At 52.4% G+C, this 18,496-nt stretch overlaps 1 protein-coding gene and 1 pseudogene across 1 annotated transcript in view; one reads left to right on the forward strand and one right to left on the reverse strand.

Moving 5' to 3' along the window:
* The window catches only part of WWC1 (WW and C2 domain containing 1), a 123,703-nt gene that overhangs the window by 6,224 nt on the left and 98,983 nt on the right, over positions 1-18,496 (forward strand). The gene's annotated exons all lie outside the window — the stretch shown is intronic.
* LOC114233782 (U6 spliceosomal RNA) lies at positions 13,084-13,167 on the reverse strand (annotated as a pseudogene).

The raw sequence follows: 18,496 nt of genomic DNA on the forward strand, positions 1-18,496 counted from the left end.
GAGGAAGAAATAAGAGACTTTGGAACCCATAAACGCATAAAATAGTAATAAAATGCTAACGTGTGAACATTTACTCTTGGCTGTACACGGTTTTCTATTATCTCATTTAATCCTTTCACCGACCGTGTGAGGTAAAAGTACCACTATCTCCATCTTCGGATGAGGAAAGTGAGCCTTAGAAAGGTTACGTAACTTGCTCAAGGTCAGCAGTCGGTGATGCACCCAGATTTGGAGCCCAGGGGGTGGAACTCCTGAACCCACAGTCCTGTTAGCTGTAGGAAGCATTTCCGGGTGCCAGCGTGCCCTGACCACGGGCTGGCCTTGACAGCTACCATTTATTCCTGAAACCTGCTGTGGATTTCAGCGAGAGACGTGGGCAAAGGAGGCTCCACCCGAGAAGCCAGTGAGATAGATCCACGCGGCGGGAGGCCTGGGAGACGGTTGGGCACGGACCCCACCGTCCGGGAGCAGCCGCTAAGCACAGAGCTCTGGGAGGGGGAGAACAGAGACCGGGCAGGGACACTCAGAAGGACGCAGTGTGGGTCAGGGTCAGAGTCGTTTCCAAGTCGCTCGGGTAAACGCTCCCAACGGCCAGGGAATTAGTAGCCGCGGCAGCTCCTCTCTGTCACCACCCCGCCTGCTTTCGGCCTAGCCACACTGACCTGGTTCTCCAGTCCCCGGGGACCGCAGGTAGCTGGGAAACACTGCTCTTTTGAAGAGAAGAGAATCGGGTTGCCTTAGTTACTGGGAAGGTGGGAGCGCCAGGCTCAGGTGCACATAAGGAAAGCCAGGCTGGAGTAAGCGGCCGTTGGGGGTGGCCGGCGGGTTGCTGCAAAGCTCTTGGATGGAAGAAGCCTCGGTCTCAGGTTTTTGATGGCATTTGTCGGGGGTGATGGGGAGGCGGGTACCGACTTAGTGGCTGTTGGCTGCCCGGGGCTCAGTGTCGGGCGCTCTCTCCACCAAGAAGATCCACAGCCCCAGCTCAGTGAGGGGCCTGGATAAGAGAAATGCACGTCCTTTGGAGAAATGGCTTGGGTGACCTAGCACTTCCACCGGGACAGGGCCGAGGGCTGGATCTAGGCTGAGTCCCCGTGACGAGTTCCAGCCCGGCCTCTCCCCGCACAGAGAGGGCCCGCCCGCCGCACACCCTGAAGTAGAACAGCGAGCGCGAGCGAAAGGCTCCGGTTGCCGCTGCTGACAAGCCTCCCGGCCGCCTTGAATCCCTGTTTCAGAGCGAGATAAAAGAAGAGAAAACACAGAAACTGGATACAGTGGCGTTTTGTTATTTAACCTTCACCCAGCAGGCCATTAAGCCTCCAGCTCCGGAGCAGAAAGCCTCTTGCCAAAATGATGGGGGGGAGATTGAGGAAGGGGGGGACAGGCGTTCACTGTTGTTGTGTAGGGGGAACATAGGACATTCTATAAAGAGGCTGGCCAGGGGGGAGGGGGGGAGTAGAGAGAGTGGGGAGGAGGAAGAAAAGGACAAGTGTGGTGGGTCCCGTGCCCCCTCCCCCCTTCCCCAATTCCCCCCTCAAAGCTTCTACCCATGACATCGCGCCCATTGGGAAGAAATGGGATCTCTCCGTTTCAAATGTCTGCCTAAGAAAAAGGACTGAGGCTTAAGTTCTCGTACAATGGTCGGCCAGAAAAAAAAAAAAAATGAAGCTGCATCAAGATTAGGGACACCTTTGTTGGCTTTTTCTTCCCCCACTCCATTTATCACTCGCTGGCAGCCGGGACGCCAGGCCAGCGGCAGCTGCTGCCTTTCCCTGGCCGGCCGGCCGGCTGCCTGCTGTCACCGGGCCTGGTTAGGTGGCAGCCCGGCCGTCCCCACGCCAGCTTCCTCCCCGCCTGGTGGCAGTTACCTGTGTGATTCGTTCCTGGGGCAGCCCTTAGGATCCACTGACTGGGACCCGACTTGGAAGGGTCAGGTATCAAGAAGCAGGGATCGGGTGGCTGAGATGAGATGACCCCGGCAGGACAGCCGTCCAATCCTGCATCTGTCGGGGCTTTCCTTGGCCGGCTCCAGCGCTGCGAGCACGTCGCCGCGTATTCCAGGAATTCCTTGCAAGTGCATTGTCTTTGTGTCACTAACAAGGAGGGCAATCCCTGGCACCCAGTGATGACTACAAGGATCTTTTCTTTTTTAAAAAAAAATATTTTATTGATTTTTTTACAGAGAGGTAGGGAGAGGGAGAGTTAGAAACATCGATCAGCTGCCTCCTGCACACCCCCTACTGGGGATGTGCCCGCAACCAAGGTACATGCCATTGACTGGCATCGAACCTGGGACCCTTGAGTCTGCAGGCCGATGCTCTATCCACTGAGCCAAACCTGTTAGGGCAAGTATCTTAATCATATTTGCCCAGAATCATCTTGATCCAGTGCCTGTCATGGGCCAAGCACTATTGATTATTATGTTTTTCTGCCATTTTGCAAGTGGGGAAATGGAGGCTAAGAACAGTTGAGTGGCAAAGTCAAGGTCATAGAGGTAGAAAGAGGCAGCGTTGGCTTCTGAATCTAGGTCCGTCTGATTTCAAGGCCTTACTCTTTGTGAATTTGGAGAGAAGAAGGGAGGAGAGAAGAGGGGCAGCAAAGGGAAAGGGGACTTTTTTATTTTTAATTGAACTTTTTGGGGTGACATTGGTTAAGAAAAGTATGTAGGTGTCAGGTGTACAGTTCTAGAATACATCTTGTGTAAGGGGAAAGGGACTTCTAACTACAGAGAAATAAACAGAAACACACCCAGCAGCATGTAGACACCTTGTTCACGCTGGAGAGAAATGTCTGTGGGGGTCCCAGCCAATCGTCGGTTTGCCACACCACACTGTTCCCTGCGGTAGGTGAGGCCTTCACCAGGATCTCCAGAGGATGCCAAGTCGGGTCCTGGCTCTGTCCTTGATGCCTAGTAGATGACCTTGAACAAGTTCCTTCTCGGCTGTGTGTGAGCAGCACCTGCCTACCCCGAGGGTTGAGCTGAGGATGAAATGGCACCAGACACGGCAAGTCTCAGCCCAGTGCCGCGTGCGCCTCAGGCTTCCTCGCGGGAGCGGTGCCCACGGGGCCTCCTTTCCCCGCCTGTGCATTTGGAAGAAGAGCTGCAGCCCGTGTCCCGTCCTTGCCAGCTCAGGTCTCTTCCTGGTGAGCCAGGGTGACATCAGCACCTCCAAGCCACCCTGGCGGCGCTCGTTACATAAGTAAATCAATAGATTCTTTCCCTGGTCTTATCGGAGGCAAGCCCTTCTTAGGAATTTCTGCAGCGAGGTGACTCGCGCCAGTGAGCTGGCACCAGGCTGCGTGGGAAGCAGGGTAATGAATTGCAGTTGTCATGGCAGAGCTCAGAGGCTGGGGCAGGAACTGGAGGTCGCTGGGATTCATGTGGAACTGTGTGACCCCACGGCCCGTCACTCAGAAGTCCCCTCTCCCCGTGCCCTGCGGTGTTGTTTGAGAACCCACTGACTTTAGCCTCGTGGCCGCACAGAAGGCCACTGGTGTTTATCCGTCCCACCCAGCCGGGCCATTCCCTCCGCAGGTATTTATTGAGTGCCCACTGGGCTCGGGCTGTGTTGCCCGTGCAGGAGGATCCGAGCAAAGTCCCTGCTGTCACGGGGTGCACCCTTGGACGAGGGAGATGGCCACACAGTTAAAGAGATACACTGGAAGATGACGGGGCTCAGTGTTCTCTTGGAGTCTTTTTTTTTTTTTTTTTTTTACACATCTTAGGAAGGTGGAGGGGCAGACTCATCGTGACACCTGTGGGCAGTGGGGATGTGAACTCAGACTTGGGGCTGGGAGGCCTTTGTGCCTGGGGTGGAGTACTACAGAGCGCCGGCTGTGGTGAGCTGGGCCCTGGGCTCCGTGCTGGGCGTGCAGGGGGCGCAGGGCAGGTGGTCTCCAGCTCGCAGCACTGAACTACAGATCAGTTGAGGGATGGTCAGCAAGCTGTGCAACTAAGGGTAGAAATGCCAGGTTCGCCGAACCCCGATCTCCTTCCTCTCCTGTTGCTCCCGGACACGGTCAGCCATTTGAAAGTATTTCCTGGAGGCCTGTAAATGGATAGAGTGTCTGTAATACGCCCGGCATTGTGGCTGCCCGGGGAGTCAGCAGTAATTAACCAACAAAAAGGCTGTCCTTGTGGAGCCTACGTTTAGAGCCTCGGTGGTCAAACTGGCGAAGCTCAGAACCCCTGGAGGGCTTGTTAACCCCACTCCCACCCCCAGGGAGGCCGGGAATTTGCATTTCCAACAGCTCCCGGAGGAGGCGTGGACTCTTCACTGTACCCTAGGAGGGGGCCTCACATTCTCCCCGTTTTACAGCCTGGGAAACTGAAGACCCAGGTGAGGTCCCTTGGCCCTCCTTCTTATGCTAAGAGAGCTAAAGGAAGTGGCTCCCTGACATCCTGGCCCTTTTGCTGGCCACGCTGGGATTGCCAAGGGTGAGAACTATTGTTTCTCTGCTGACCTGAGGCCTGGGTGGTGGCAGATCTCCATTATGAATGAAATCACGGGGAAGCAGGAGGTCGGAAGGAATTTTCTTTACTTTATAGAGTGTATAGAATTATATATGCCTCCTGGGGGGGAGGGGGGCTGGAACCCAAGGAAATGGCCCTCCCTATTCCTCAGTGGCCAACACTTTGCTGAGCGGCTCTTCAGTGGGAGGGTCTCTGGGCCCGCCCAGTCCCCTTCAGCTCTGGAGGGTGGAGGGGAGGATTGGGGAAGAGGCAAGATCTTCCCCTCCAAGAACCCTATTAACAGGGAGGCAGAGTCCAGGACTGCCCTCTTGTCCAAGACTTGGATTTTCCTCTCGGCCTTCTCCCTAGCGTTTCTTTCCTGCCACGTTAAGTATCAGAGAGATTTGGGCTCATGTTTGCCTTAATGTGAAAATCTCTCAACTCCCGTTTTAGCTGGAATGCTTTGAAATAAATTGGTCGGAGTTACTTCAGAGTTGTAGACCTGGGGGTTGGGCCTCCCTTTCATCCGCTCTCTGCCCTCCGCAGAGCCCGGTCTAGGTTTCAGGCGCACATCTGTGTCCCTGAGACGGCGGGAGCATGGGGAGTGCAGATGTTGTCACCATAGAGATCGTAGCCCGTGGATAGGAACAAATAACAGCGAGCATCTATTAAGACTTCAGATTGTGTCAGGATCTGGGCTGTGTGCTTGGCACGCATCGTCCAATTTAATTCTCATAGCAACCCTGCGAAGTAAGAACTGGTACCCTCTCCATCCTGCTGAGGGGGAAACTGAGGCTCAGAGAGTGGAAAACTTGCCCAGGATCGCGCAGCCAACCAGTGGCAGAACTGGGATGTGAACCCAGTCTGTCCGCCCCCAAAATGCATGTTCTTCACCGACCCGTAGGCCGGACCAGGCTGGTGAGCAGCCCTGACTTGATCCTGGGAATTCCGACAGAGCCCCTCTCACTACTGTGATGGCTGCGGCGGCCGCTTCTTCCCTTCGCTCAGGGTCTGTCTGGAGAACCAGACCTTGCTGTTTGCTCTCCCGTCTTGTCTTAGCAGATGTCCCTCTCTCAGAGCAGAGGGAGCGAGCTGTTTTCCTGAGCACCGTTGGTTTTTAAAAACCAGCTGCATGCCTAATGCTGCTCTATGTGTTTTATAGTTTATTAGCTTAACTGTCACACTAACCTTCTGAGGGAGGTCCTGTTACTATCCCCATTTAGAGATGGGGAAGTGGAGGCACAGAGAGGCTAAGCAATTTGCCCAAGGTCACACAGCTAGAAAGTGGCAGAGCTGGATTCGCGCTCAGGCCATCTGGCTCCAGAGCTTACGCTCTTAGGCTGCCATCCACCACTTCGAAGGGTTATTGTGAGAGTTACAGTATGAATTTCCTCATTGAAGGCATCTAGCAGAGAGCAGGGCTCAGAATAAGTGCTCAGAAATGTTAACATTTATGACAACATTACAGCATTAGTTTGTGGGTGACTCATGGCCTTTATGGTGCTAGTCTACCTCATAACCCTTCCGCTCAGCAACCAGAGCTAACTCAGTGTCTCCAAATTCAAATTCTTGGGACCGGTGCTAATTTGGAAAGATGACAGAGCTGGCCTTGAACTGGACTCACCTGATACAGGGAACCATGGCAGGGCTCCGAGAGTCGTGTACTACCAACCTAGGACGGCAGCTGCCCACCTGGGAGAGGCCGTGGGCAGTTGGCATCCCTCGGTCACTCGTGCTCAGAACTGAATGCTGTGGCGATTAGCAGGACCTGTGGTTACTATGTCCGAGCACATGTTCCATCCTGAGCCCAGCTTCTGCCCCCGCCCCCCGCTCCCCCGCCGTGGCAATCCTCCATTCATTGTGTGAGCCCGACCCTCTTGCTGCTGGAAGTGTGGCAGGTGAGCCAGGGCCCCACAAGCAACGATGGGAAAACCCGCTGGAATCCATCCTCCCCTCCTCACCACCCTCAGCCAGGAAGGGCCAGGCAGACCACAGGGCCGCTTAGAGACCTTCTGTGCAGCCTGAGCTGGCTCCCTGCCCTCCGGGCCCGGGTCCCTCCCTAGGAGGCTGCCCTCTGCTGCCCAGTGCCACCCAGGCACAGGCTGTGGGCCAGCTCGGTGGCATTGCCCGGGAGCTCGTTAGAAACGCAGAATGCCAGACCCACGGAATCGGCAGCTGTGTTCTGACGTGATCCCTGCGCATGCTCGTGTTTGAGCAGCACTGGCCATCAATGCTGCTCGGGTTTGCGTAACCCGCTTTTGGTTTTTGTTCTGCGGCTGACCGTGCCTCTTCCCAGCTCTGATGTAGGACTCACCACATAGTCATCCTATCAGCACGCAGTGGATTATTACCGTCAGTTGTAAACGCAGTGCCTAGGCCGCCGGGTCCCAGAGCCTCACGGGGAATAGAATAGGGATTGGAGCCCGGGGCTCCGTTGAAAGGGAATCCCGTCTGCTGAGAAGTGGCAGCGTCCTGAGGCCCCAGCAGGTCCACCCGCGGGGTCGGATACCAGAGGGCAGAGCAGATGCAGGCTGTGCAGGAGGTCCACGGGGAGCGGGACATGGGCATGGGGAGCGCGGGGCGGTCCGAAGGTGGGAGCCCTTGCAGGAGGGCAGTGTCTGTTGGCTGTAACACGTAATGATGACGTGGCCCCCAGGCACTTGGCAGAGATCGCCAAAGGCAGGGCTCTAGACCTCAGAACATTGGCTAGAGCTGGGCAAGGAGGTCTGGGTTCCCCGATCAGCTTCCCAGGCAGGGCCTTGAACCAGCAAAATTAACGGGTCCAGACAGGGCAGAAATATTGCCATGAGGGGACTAACAGAAACGGAGCCTTCGGCCAAGGCTTAGGCTGGCTGAGCCAGCTCCTGCCCCTCAACCCTAGTCCGGCCCGGGGAACCCAAGTGGGTCGCACCGGGGCAGCAGAGGTCAGGCTCCCCGTGGGGGACCGGGGACCGGAGGGCCTGGAGCCAGCCAGCTCAGGCTGTAAGAGGCCCCGTGCACAGCCCGGCCCTTCCTGGGGCAGGGTGCTGAGGGCGTGTGGCCGGATTCCAGCGGTTTTCCCGGCACTGCTCACGGGCCCCGGCTCACCTGTGAACAGCGTGCCGGCAGAGGCCTGGACCTTGCCCCAGCACATTCCTGAGATAACACCCACCGTTGTCCCGGGAACACAGTGACAGCCCCGCGAGTGTGAGCCGGGCTCCCCTCCCCCTCCCTGCGTTCATGTCCAGTTTGTTGGAGGTTGTATGTATGTACGTCTGTGTAAAATGACTGAAGAACGAGTCATTAGTGAGCTGTCCAAAGTCCCTTTGGGGGCATTCCAGGAATATAAACCAACATTCCATCAAAGCCACAAATGGCTTTTTGCCCCATTCCTTCAGAGCAGGCTTTCTCAGAGTGTGGTCCACAGACGACCTGCGTTCGCCTCGCCCAGGGAGCTTGTGAAACACAGACTCCTGGGCCCTCCCTGGAACCTGCTGAATTAGAATCTCGGCAGGGTTCCCAGGAATCTGCATTTTTAGGAATTTGCTTTTTATTTTATTTTATTGACTTCAGAGAATAAGGGAGCGGGAGAGATAGAAACATTAATGATGAGAGAGAATCACTGATTGGCTACCTCCTGCACGCCCCATACTGGGGATGGAGCCCACAACCCGGGCATGTGCCCTTGACCGGAGTCGAACCCGGGACCCTTCAGTCCACAGGCCGATGCTCTATCCACTGAGCCAAACCAGTTAGGGCAGGAATTTGCATTTTTAATATGCTACCCAGAAGATTCTAGTACTCCTTAAACTTGAAACCCTGTCCCTCCCCTCACCCACGAGGCATAAACCATGTGTGCACCATGCCTGCTGATACTCCCTCGCCGCACTGCTGCACACAGCTGATGGTCACCTCTTCTAGCGAGCCTGCCTGGCCATCTTTGTCCCAGCTCATGGAGGGGTTAGCCGTCACTCTTCTAACACGAATCTACCACATGGTTGTCATTTTTCATGCCTGTGTTCTCCACGAGTGTTGAAGCTTCCTATCTGTCTCCCCAGGCCCAGTGCAAAGGTTTGTACATCATCGGTGCAAATGAATGAATGAATGAATGAATGAGCAGCTGAGAGGCATTTGATTTGGGAAGCTGCAGAGCAGAGATTGTTGAGCAGATGCTTCCCCATAAGAAACTGCCACCCTCCGACCCTTCTCTTGGTCAGTTCACTCCTAGGTCCAGCTTTGGAACCAGAGGGCAAGCATTAGACCCAAGGAGAGCCCAGGGCTCAGATTGGCAGGGGCACAGCCCACCTGTTTGGGACAGTTTGCTCGCCCTGGGCGTGACCTCCAACCCAGGGTGGCTGGAATGACAGGCCGGAGGAGTTAAAGAACAGAACGCTCGGACCATGAAACCTCCCTAGAGTCCTTTCCCCTAGCGTTTCTCAGAGTCTGCTACCATGATTTTCCGTGTGAGGCTCTGAATTGCCGTTTGCCAAAACAGGAACTGTTGACCCAACAGAAATCCCACGAAGATAGGAGAAGCCCTGGCCAGGCTGTCTTAATCTTCTTGGTGAAGGGAGAGCCAGGCGCCTGCCAGCTGAAGAATTCTGCCCATCACCAACTCGGGAAAACAAAGTGCATTTCCTTATTCTTAAGAACTGGAGCACCAGGGAACCTGCTTTACCGGTCCAGCCACGCTGCCTCCCATCCTGCTTCTCTGGGTGTCTGTGGGGGGTGGGGCCCCTCTGGGGGCTGCTTGGGGGATGGCGGGAAGGGTGGCTTCGGGAAGGCCTGACCTGGAGACTCTAGGGTCAGTTCAGAGTGCTGTGACCCCAGGGGACCTCAGAGCAGGAGACAGACTAGCCTCTTAATGCGTGAGGTCAGGGTGAGGGCAGCTCCTCTCAGTCCCAAGGAGGGTCAGAACCGTGCTTGGTTCTTGGAGAGGACAGGATTGGCTGAATTCTAGGCAGAGCAGCTGAGGGCTCCTCGGCACATGCTTCTCGAGTAGAATTGGTGAAAGAGTATCGTCCAGTTTACTTAAATGCGGGCTGGATCTGAATCCTTACAGCGTTTGCCGGAATTCCACGAGGGAGTCGGGGGATTATAAGATCCGAGGTAATTAGTGGGCTGCTTTTGTGCTTTTTTCATAAGGATGTTATCTCTGAATCCACTTCCTTTCTGTCCTCCCCAGTTGCACTTGGTTTGCTTTCAGGAGGAAGATATTCGTGTTATCACTGGGCCAAGGTTTCATATTCAAAAAACAAAGTTCATAAATCTTATTAGTTGCAGCCTCCCTTCCTCCCCTACCCCCCCCCGCCCCCCCCCCCCCCCTTGCTGGAGGTTGTGACGCTGCCGTTTACTGAGGAATTGTATAGACATTTGCTGTTTCACTTGCCCTCTCCTTCCATTTGAGGCAGCTGAAGCCCAGAGAGGTTAGGGACTCTATCACGACCACACAGCCAGTTGGCAAGAGGGTTAGGTTTCAGCGCAGGACTGGCTCTGCATCCCAGTGCCTGTTGGTGCTGCATTCCCTGGAGGTCGCCGGGCGCATTGAGGTAACGTTGCTAACACTCCCTGAGTTCTCCTCCATTTCTCAGAGCGTTTTGTGGATGTGTCCTGATTGGAGAATTAGTGAAGCCTCACACTCTCCAGGGTGCAGCCTCTGGAATCCAGGCTCTGGAGGAAATTCCTGCCTCCTTCCTAGATCCTGCAGGCAGCCGGATCCCACAGACCCTGCTGTAGTGAAGACGGGAGACATGGCCTAGAGGTTGGTGTGGCCTGGTGGTTGACGTGGCCCAGTGGTTGGTGTGACCCAGTGGTTGGCGTGGCCCAGTGGTTGGTGGGTCCCAGTGATTGACATGGCCAGGTGGTTGGCGTGGCCTGGTGGTTGGATGGCACAGTGGTTGACATGGCTCAGTGATTGACATGGCTCAGTGGTTGGTGTGGCCCGGTGGTTGGCGTGGCCTGGTGGTTGGCATGGCCCAGTGGTTGACATGGCACAGTGGCTGGCGTGGCCTGGTGGTTGACATGGCACAGTGGTTGGCATGGCCTGGTGGTTGGCATGGCTCAGTGGTTGGCGTGGCCTGGTGGTTGGTGTGGCCTGGTGGTTGGCATGGCTCAGTGGTTGGCGTGGCCTGGTGGTTGGCGTGGCCCGGTGGTTGGCATGGCTCAGTGGTTGGCGTGGCCTGGTGGTTGGCATTGCCTGGTGGTAGGCGTGGCCCGGTGGTTGGCGTGGCCCGGTGGTTGGCGTGGCCCGGTGGTTGGCGTGGCCCGGTGGTTGGTGTGGCCTGGTGGTTGGCGTGGCCCGGTGGTTGGCATGGCCCGGTGGTTGGCGTGGCCCAGTGGTTGGCGTGGCTCAGTGGTTGGCATTGCCTGGTGGTTGGCGTGGCCCGGTGGTTGGCGTGGCCTGGTGGTTGGTGTGGCCCAGTGGTTGACATGGCCTGGTGGTTGGTGTGGCCCAGTGGTTGACGTGGCCTGGTGGTTGGCGTGGCCTGGTGGTTGGCATGGCCTGGTGGTTGGCATGGCCCGGTGGTTGACATGGCCTGGTGGTTGGTGTGGCCTGGTGGTTGACATGGCCTGGTGGTTGGTGTGGCCCAGTGGTTGACGTGGCCTGGTGGTTGTCATGGCTCAGTGGTTGGCGTGGCCTGTGGTTGGAGTGGCCTGGTGGTTGACATGGCCTGGTGGTTGGTGTGGCCCAGTGGTTGACGTGGCCTGTGGTTGGCGTGGCCTGGTGGTTGACATGGCCTGGTGGTTGGCATGGCTCAGTGGTTGGCGTGGCCTGGTGGTTGACATGGCCTGGTGGTTGACATGGCCTGGTGGTTGGCATGGCCCAGTGGTTGGCGTGGCCTGGTGGTTGGTGTGGCCCAGTGGTTGACGTGGCCTGGTGGTTGGCGTGGCCCAGTGGTTGGCGTGGCCTGGTGGTTGGTGGGCAGCGTGGCCCGAGGTGCTGAGCAAGTGAGGTTGTGATGACCCACAGTGTTATCATTTGGTCATTTCCCAGGCACTGAACCAAGGGCCCTCCCCCTGCTGAGACGACCTCTCCCATTTCCCCCTTGCCTCCTGCCCTCTTAGGAGCCACAGCTCTTTGGAGACATGAGCACAGGGGCCTTTGCAGAGAGAGTCCTCTCCTCCTGCAGCATTCCCAGTCTCCTCCCTCCCTGGGGAGAGAGAGGCAGGATCCTGTGGGAAGAACAGGCGAGTGTATGGGACAGTTTAGATCTAATTGCTAGACTCCTGGAACACGTCCCTCGGATGTCCACGTTGGCATTCAGGGACTCTGCCTGCCTTCGTGAAGGGCCACACCGCGATGAATGATGTGTTGTGGGTGCAGTGCCATCGCCGATGACGTCATGAGAATCCTGGCTTTGTGAGAACATGTGCACGGCCGGTGGAAGGGCCGTTACACTGCGTGACCAGCTCTCATTGTACAACCCCCGGCTTATTGGCCCTTTGTTCCCGTTCTCTGTGGCAAAGGAATTTTTTTTTTTAACTTTCTGATTAGAAATCAGTAGTGTAAGCTCGCTAATCACCTCTGGCTTGGCATGCGGACCCAGGAAAGGCCACACAGTACTTAATCTGTTTGCCAATGTTCTCTCAGTTCCCAGAAGTTCAGAAATGTGGTCAGCGCCCCATTTTTTAAAAAGTTAGACTGTAATTCAGGATACTTGCATCTGTAATTATAACAATAAATGTTCTGAGGTTTATTTCACAGATGCTGTGTTTTAGTTTACTTTTTAAAAAGTTACTTTTAATTGGGGTAAAACATACATAACATAAAATATACCATTTTAACCATAGTGACGTTCCTTGTTTTTTGGTTCGTTCCCATCCCTGTGGAGCCATCACTACCTTGTGAAAGATAAGCTCTTTTCATCTTGCAAAACTGAAACTCTATCCCCATTAAACACTAACTCCCTTTCTCTCCTCCCCCCAGCCCCTGGCAACCACCATTCTACTCTCTGTCTCTACAAATCTGACTGCTCTGGGGACCTCATGTGAATGGAATCTCAGTACTTGTCTTTTGTGACTGGCTTATTTCACTAAGTACTATGTCGTTAAGGTTCATCCACACTGGAGCTAATATCAGAATTTCCTTGTTTAAGGCTGAGTAATTTTCCATTGTATGTATGTACCAACTTTCGTTTATCCAGTCCTTTGTTCCCAGACACTTGGGCTGCTTCCACTTTTGTTTTAAAAAAATATTTACTTATTTTTTTAAAATATATTTTTATTGATTTCAGAAAGGCAGGGAAAGGGAAAGAGAGAGAGAGAGACAGAAACATCAATGATGACAGAGAATCATTGATCGGCTATCTCCTGAACACCCCACACTGGGATCGAGCCCGCCACCCCAGGCATGTGCCCTGATCAGGAATCGAACCGTGATCTCCTGGTTCATACGTCAGCACTCAACCACTGAGCCACACCGGCCGGCTGCTTCCACTTTTTGCCTGTCATGGACAAGGCCTCTGTCATAAGTAGTGGCTGCACCACTTCCCATTCCCACCAGCAGTGCGCATGGGTTCCGGTTCCTCCACACCCCCACCAACACCCTTGTTATTTAACGATCCTGAAAGGGTGTGTAACGGTTTGACTTCTGGTTTTGATTTGCATTTCCCTAATGATTGCTGATGTTGAGCATCTACACAGATACTTTTTTTTTTTTTATGGAACGCTTCATGAATTTGCGTGTCATTCTTGCTCTGGGGTCATGCTAATCTTCTCTATAGCGTTCTAATTGTGTGTGTTTTTGTTTTGTTTTGTTTTGTTTTTTAGTATATGTGCTGCCCGAGCGAGCACTACACAGATACTTTTTAAACAATATAACTCCTCGGGTCATTTCAAAGCTTGAGAGGCAGTAAAACATACTGTTACAGGAGCTAAATCCTAGAAGCCAAACTGCCTGGGTTTCATGCTGGGAACACTCTGTTCCTTACTGACTTTGTGAAGGGGGAAAAAAGACATTGACTGAAAAGTTCCAAGATGATGGAACGTATCAACCCACAGATCTAAGAAGCTCAGCCAACCCCTCGCAAGGTAATCGTATGGAAAACCACACCTAGAAACATCAGTCAAATGGCTGAAAATGAAAGAGAACAATAAGAATTATCTCTGACCTCTCATCAGAAACAACGCAAGTGAAAAAAGAAATGGAGTAATAATTTCTAAGGTGCTGAAAGAGGGGAAGGAAACGATTGGCCTCCAGTTCTCTACCCAACAAAAGTATCATTAGAAAATGAGCGCAGCCTTGGCTGGTGTGGCTCAGTAGGTTGGAGTGCTGTCTGTACACCGAGAGGCCACGGGTTTGATTCTCAGGTAGGCCACATCCCCCACCCAGGTTTCAGGTTCGTATCAGGGTGCATAGGGGAAGCAACCAATCTATGTTTGTCTTTCTAAATTAAATAAAAACATATCCTTGGGTGAGGATTTTTAAAATATTTTAAGAAATAAAGATTTTTGCTCGGCCGGCATAGCTCCATGGTTGAGTTGTTGGCCTGTGAACCAAGAGGTCACCTTTCAATTCCTATTTGATTCCTGGCCAGGGCACATATCAGGGTTGTGGGCATGCAGGAGGCCGACAATCAGTGATTCTCTCTCATCATTGATGTTTCTATCTCTCTCTCCCTCTCTGAAATCAATAAAAATATATATTTTTTAAAAAAAGAAATTAAAAAAATATATTTTTTAATGAGGGCAAAATCAGTGCATTTTCAGATAAAAGCTGAGAGGAATTCTTACCAGCAGACTTACACAACAAAAAATGTTAATAGAAATTCTTCAGGCTGAAAGAAAATGACATCAGGTGGAAACTTGGATCTGCATGAGAAATTACGTACACCAGAAATATGAAAGACTTTAACATTTTAAAATTTGATTTCTTTAAAAGATAATTGACTGTTTAAAGTAAATACAATAGTAGTGTATTATGGCTGAATTTCTTTTAAGGGGAAAAAGGAGTTAAACAGATGAGACAAATGGGAAACAATAGGCAAGTTGGTAGACGTCAGCCAGTTGCATCAATAATTCATGGAAAGTAAGTGGACTGCACACTCCAACTAAAAGGCAAATGCTGTCAGGTTGGGTAAAAACAAGACTCAAGTGTTGTGGGTTGCCTACAAAAGAGTAACTTTAAATATACATACACAGACAGATTATATACCATACAAATACTAACCAAAATCAAACAAACAAAAACAAAAAACCAACAACCACTTGGGATGCCTATAACGACAACATACGTACAAGGTAGACTAAAAACAGGAGTATTACCAGATACAGGGGGAGAGCTTTGTCATAATTGGCCAATTCAGCAATAAGATAGGATAATCCTAAGTGTATACACACCCAATAGCTGAGGGCCAAACACATGAATAAGTGCCTGCATTCAGTAGACCAAGTTTCCCAGCTCATTGTGCGGGGAAGGCTTGATGGACACATTGCTTCATTCCCGGCCCATCTCCTTTGAGCCATTGAGGAGGACCAATGTGGGCAGAAGCAAGCTGAACCTCACGGCCTCATTCTGTGCTCAGCATTGTGACCACTGTGTCCTTTCTGTGCCTGGCTGGCCCTGGGCCTCTCTGACCACAGCCCTTCTAGATAGTTCCTACCGGGGACTCCACCTCTTCTTGCCATAAACCTTTATCTGGAACCTGCCAGTCTCACCTAAGATGTCAGCCAGGAGGCGGGGTCATGGTTCCTGTGGTTGGAAAGGGCTGGGGTCCTGGAGTGATGGAGATGGGGGTCTCTTTGTCGCTGGGAACTCCAGGTGTCCCAGGACACAGGGTGATGAGCAGTGTTTCCCCTCAGTCTGGCTCCTGCCTTGCAGACACTAAAAGGGGCTGAGTCAGCACCAGGCGGGGCAGGGGAAGGGATTAGGGGAATTTTTAAGCAATAATGAAACGTCTCCTTGAAGAGGAGGAGGTTCCTAGTTGGGGTGTGCTTGGTTGGCAGAGCATTGCATTGTTTTCAGGTGGGCCAATTTGCTGACAGCCCAGCAATGATTGGTTGGTTGGTTGGTTGATTGATTGATTGATTTCTTTTGAACTTAAAAAAATTGTGGTGACATGCACATAACATAAAATTTTCAGTGAGGCATTTTTTTAGTGTGCAGTTCAGTGATGATAAATATATTCACATTGTTGTGCAACCTTCCCCACCACCCAACTCCAGAGCTCTTCATCTTGCAAAACTGGAGCTCTGTCCCCATTAAACACTAACTCCTCATGTACCTCTCCCTCAGCCCCTGGCAACCACCATTCCACTTCCTGTCCATGAGTTTGACTACTCTGGGTGTTCCATGGAAGTGGAGTCAGACAGGATATGTGGTTTTGTGACTGGCTTATTTCACTTGGTATTGTGTCTGTTTCTAAGATCGTCCATGTTGTAGCAGGTGTCAGAATTTCCTTTTTAAAAAAAATATTTTTATTGATTTCCAATAAAACCATTGATCAGCTGCCTCCTGCACGCCCCTACTGGGGATCAAGCTCGAAACCCAGGCATGTGTCCTGGTTGGGAATGGAACCATGACCTCCTGGTTCATAGCTCGATACCCAACCACTGAGCCACACCAGCCAGACAGAATTTTAAAGGCTGAATAATACTCCATTGTATGTCCCATGTATCTATTTATCTATCAGTTGGTGGACACTGGGGTTGCTGCCACCTTTCAGCTATTGTGAGTAATGCTGCTGTGAGCATGAGTGTACAGCAGTGATTTCTTTCTGTTTAATTTTGTTTTGTTCGAAGGTAATGAGGTGAATATAGGGGTAAACGTCAGTGGTTCAGGACACTGGCAAGACAGCCTTATGTCACACCTGCGACCTAGAACAAAAACATTTGGGAGAGCTTATCTCTGCAAATCTGCCTATTTGATGGGACAGAAATGTAGAGATCTCTGGGTAGCTGAGGTCTTCAAAGGCTGCCCCCCCCTTCCAGTCCTTTGCCTTTCGGGGTCGCCATGGCCACTGTCTGAGTTACGGTGTCGTTCTGTGCATCCGCTATTGTAATAGGCTAAGAGCGTGGCCAGGCTCCAAGATCACCTACCAGCAACTCACCTTGCAACTACTTTGGGACTTTTCTTCCATAGAGCTTTCCCAGAGCAAATTGTCCCCTTCTCAGGACTTTTCATGGTTCTCCAGTGCCCTTAGAAACCCCCAAAACTTGCCCTAGCTAGCTTGGCTCAGTGGATAGAGCATCGGCCTGCGAACTGAAGGGTCCCAGGTTGGATTCCGATCAAGGGCACGTGCCCAGGTTGCGGGCTCGACCCCGGTAGGGGCGTGCAGAAGGCAGCCGATCAATGATTCTCTCTCATCATTGATGTTTCTATCTCTCTCTCCTCCCTCTCCCTTCCTCTCTGAAATAAATAAAAATATATTAAAAACAAAAATAAAACCCCAAAACTTCTTAGCATGACTCAGGGCCCCACTGGCCTTCTCACGTCCCTCCCACTCTTCTTCCCTCCATGCCTTTATTTATTGATTGGTTCAGCTGTTCACCCTGTGCCCTGTATTGTGTGTGTGTGTGTGTGTGTGTGTGTGTGTGTGCCCTGTATTTTTGTATTTGTTTCTGACAAGCTTGTCTAATATTGACTCATTCAAATGGTGTGTTAAAGGGCCCAGCACATAGTGAATTCTGGAATGTTTATGATTAGAGTTTTACCTTCTGGGGTGACCTTAGCTCTTCCTGGACACCTTGGGAGCTCAATCTTGTCATCCCCGATGAACAGTTCGGGAACTTGAGCTTTAGAACTGCTGAGAAATGGGGTTTCTCATTTTGGTCCTTGGGTCAAATTCAGAATCAGAGCCAGGGTGTTCCTGTGAGTGAGATTGGGCTTGATGAGGTTCTGGGAAGCTGGAGGCAGCAAGTGCAATGCTCAGAGGCTCTGGATGAGTTCTGTCTCGCCAAGTGCAGAGGAGGGCTGGGGCTGAGTTTGATTGAAGAACCACTAGAGGCCAGTCTGGTAGAGGTTCTAACGAATGCCCAAGTGTAAAATGGTGCGGTGGCCCTCGCTGGTTTGGCTCAGTGGATAGAGCGTCGGCCTGCAGAATGAAGGGTCCCGGGTTCGATTCCAGTCAAGGCCACATGCCAGGTTGCAGGCCTGATCCCCAGCAGGGGGCATGCAGAAGGCAGCCAGCCCATCAGTGAGTCTCATCATTGATGTTCCTATCTCTCCCTCTCCTTTCCTCTCTGAAATCAATATATGCGGCGTAGCATTAAATTGGCTGCCTTCCCAACTCCGGAGGGACCTAGAGTGAGAACAGAAGCTCATGTTAGAAGGACCATGCTTCTCCCTTTATGGGGAACCCAGGAGCAAGGAAGAAGCATGGCCTGAATCTGTGGCATTCGTGCTGGTAAAATTCCAAATGCTCAGCTGGATCAGCAAGAAAGTTGGAGTAAGTGCATGGATGTGTCTGGACTTTTTCCTCTAATGTGTAACCCACCAAAACGCTGCTGCTGAAGACAGAAGTGGAATCAGAAAGACCAGTAGAAGGTTGAGTGACAGGCTCATGGTTACCCAGCTAAGGTCACCCATGCTGAGCTGGGCTGCCCACAGTTTAGGAGGTTCAGTGCTGCTCCTAGCATACCATGCCGCCGGCTTTTGCTACGTCTTCCATGTGGAGGCCTGAGCTTCATTTGCAGCCTTAGCCAGGTTAGCTAGCCGTGGTGATCTCTGCAAGGTGAGGATTTACGCCTGCCTCACAGGGCCCTACTGAAGACTAGTGAACACGGCAGGTAAACGGCCAGCAGGCACCCAGGACAGAGTCGTTAGGAATGGTGCTATTTTGGGCGAGTCCTTGCTTCATCCCCTCTGCCTTCACTTCGAGGTGCACGCAGTCATCACCTGGGACCCGCCCCATGTGGTCAGGATTCTTGGTTGGCTGCGCCTGAAGGTGCTGTTGCTGAAGGTTCTGATTAGATACCGATGCCACACAACCGTGGTGGTTCTTCCTCTTCTGATTAGAGCATTTCTATTGGCTAACACCAGCAGTCGTGGGGGATGTACGGGGAATTTCTTCACTTCCTGTTCTCCAAAACTGTCTGCGTGACCTCACTGTCTGGTGACTTTGTTTGTCC

Source organism: Eptesicus fuscus, chromosome 6 (genome assembly GCF_027574615.1).
Source record: "Eptesicus fuscus isolate TK198812 chromosome 6, DD_ASM_mEF_20220401, whole genome shotgun sequence".
Classification (NCBI taxonomy): Eukaryota; Metazoa; Chordata; class Mammalia; order Chiroptera; family Vespertilionidae; genus Eptesicus; species Eptesicus fuscus.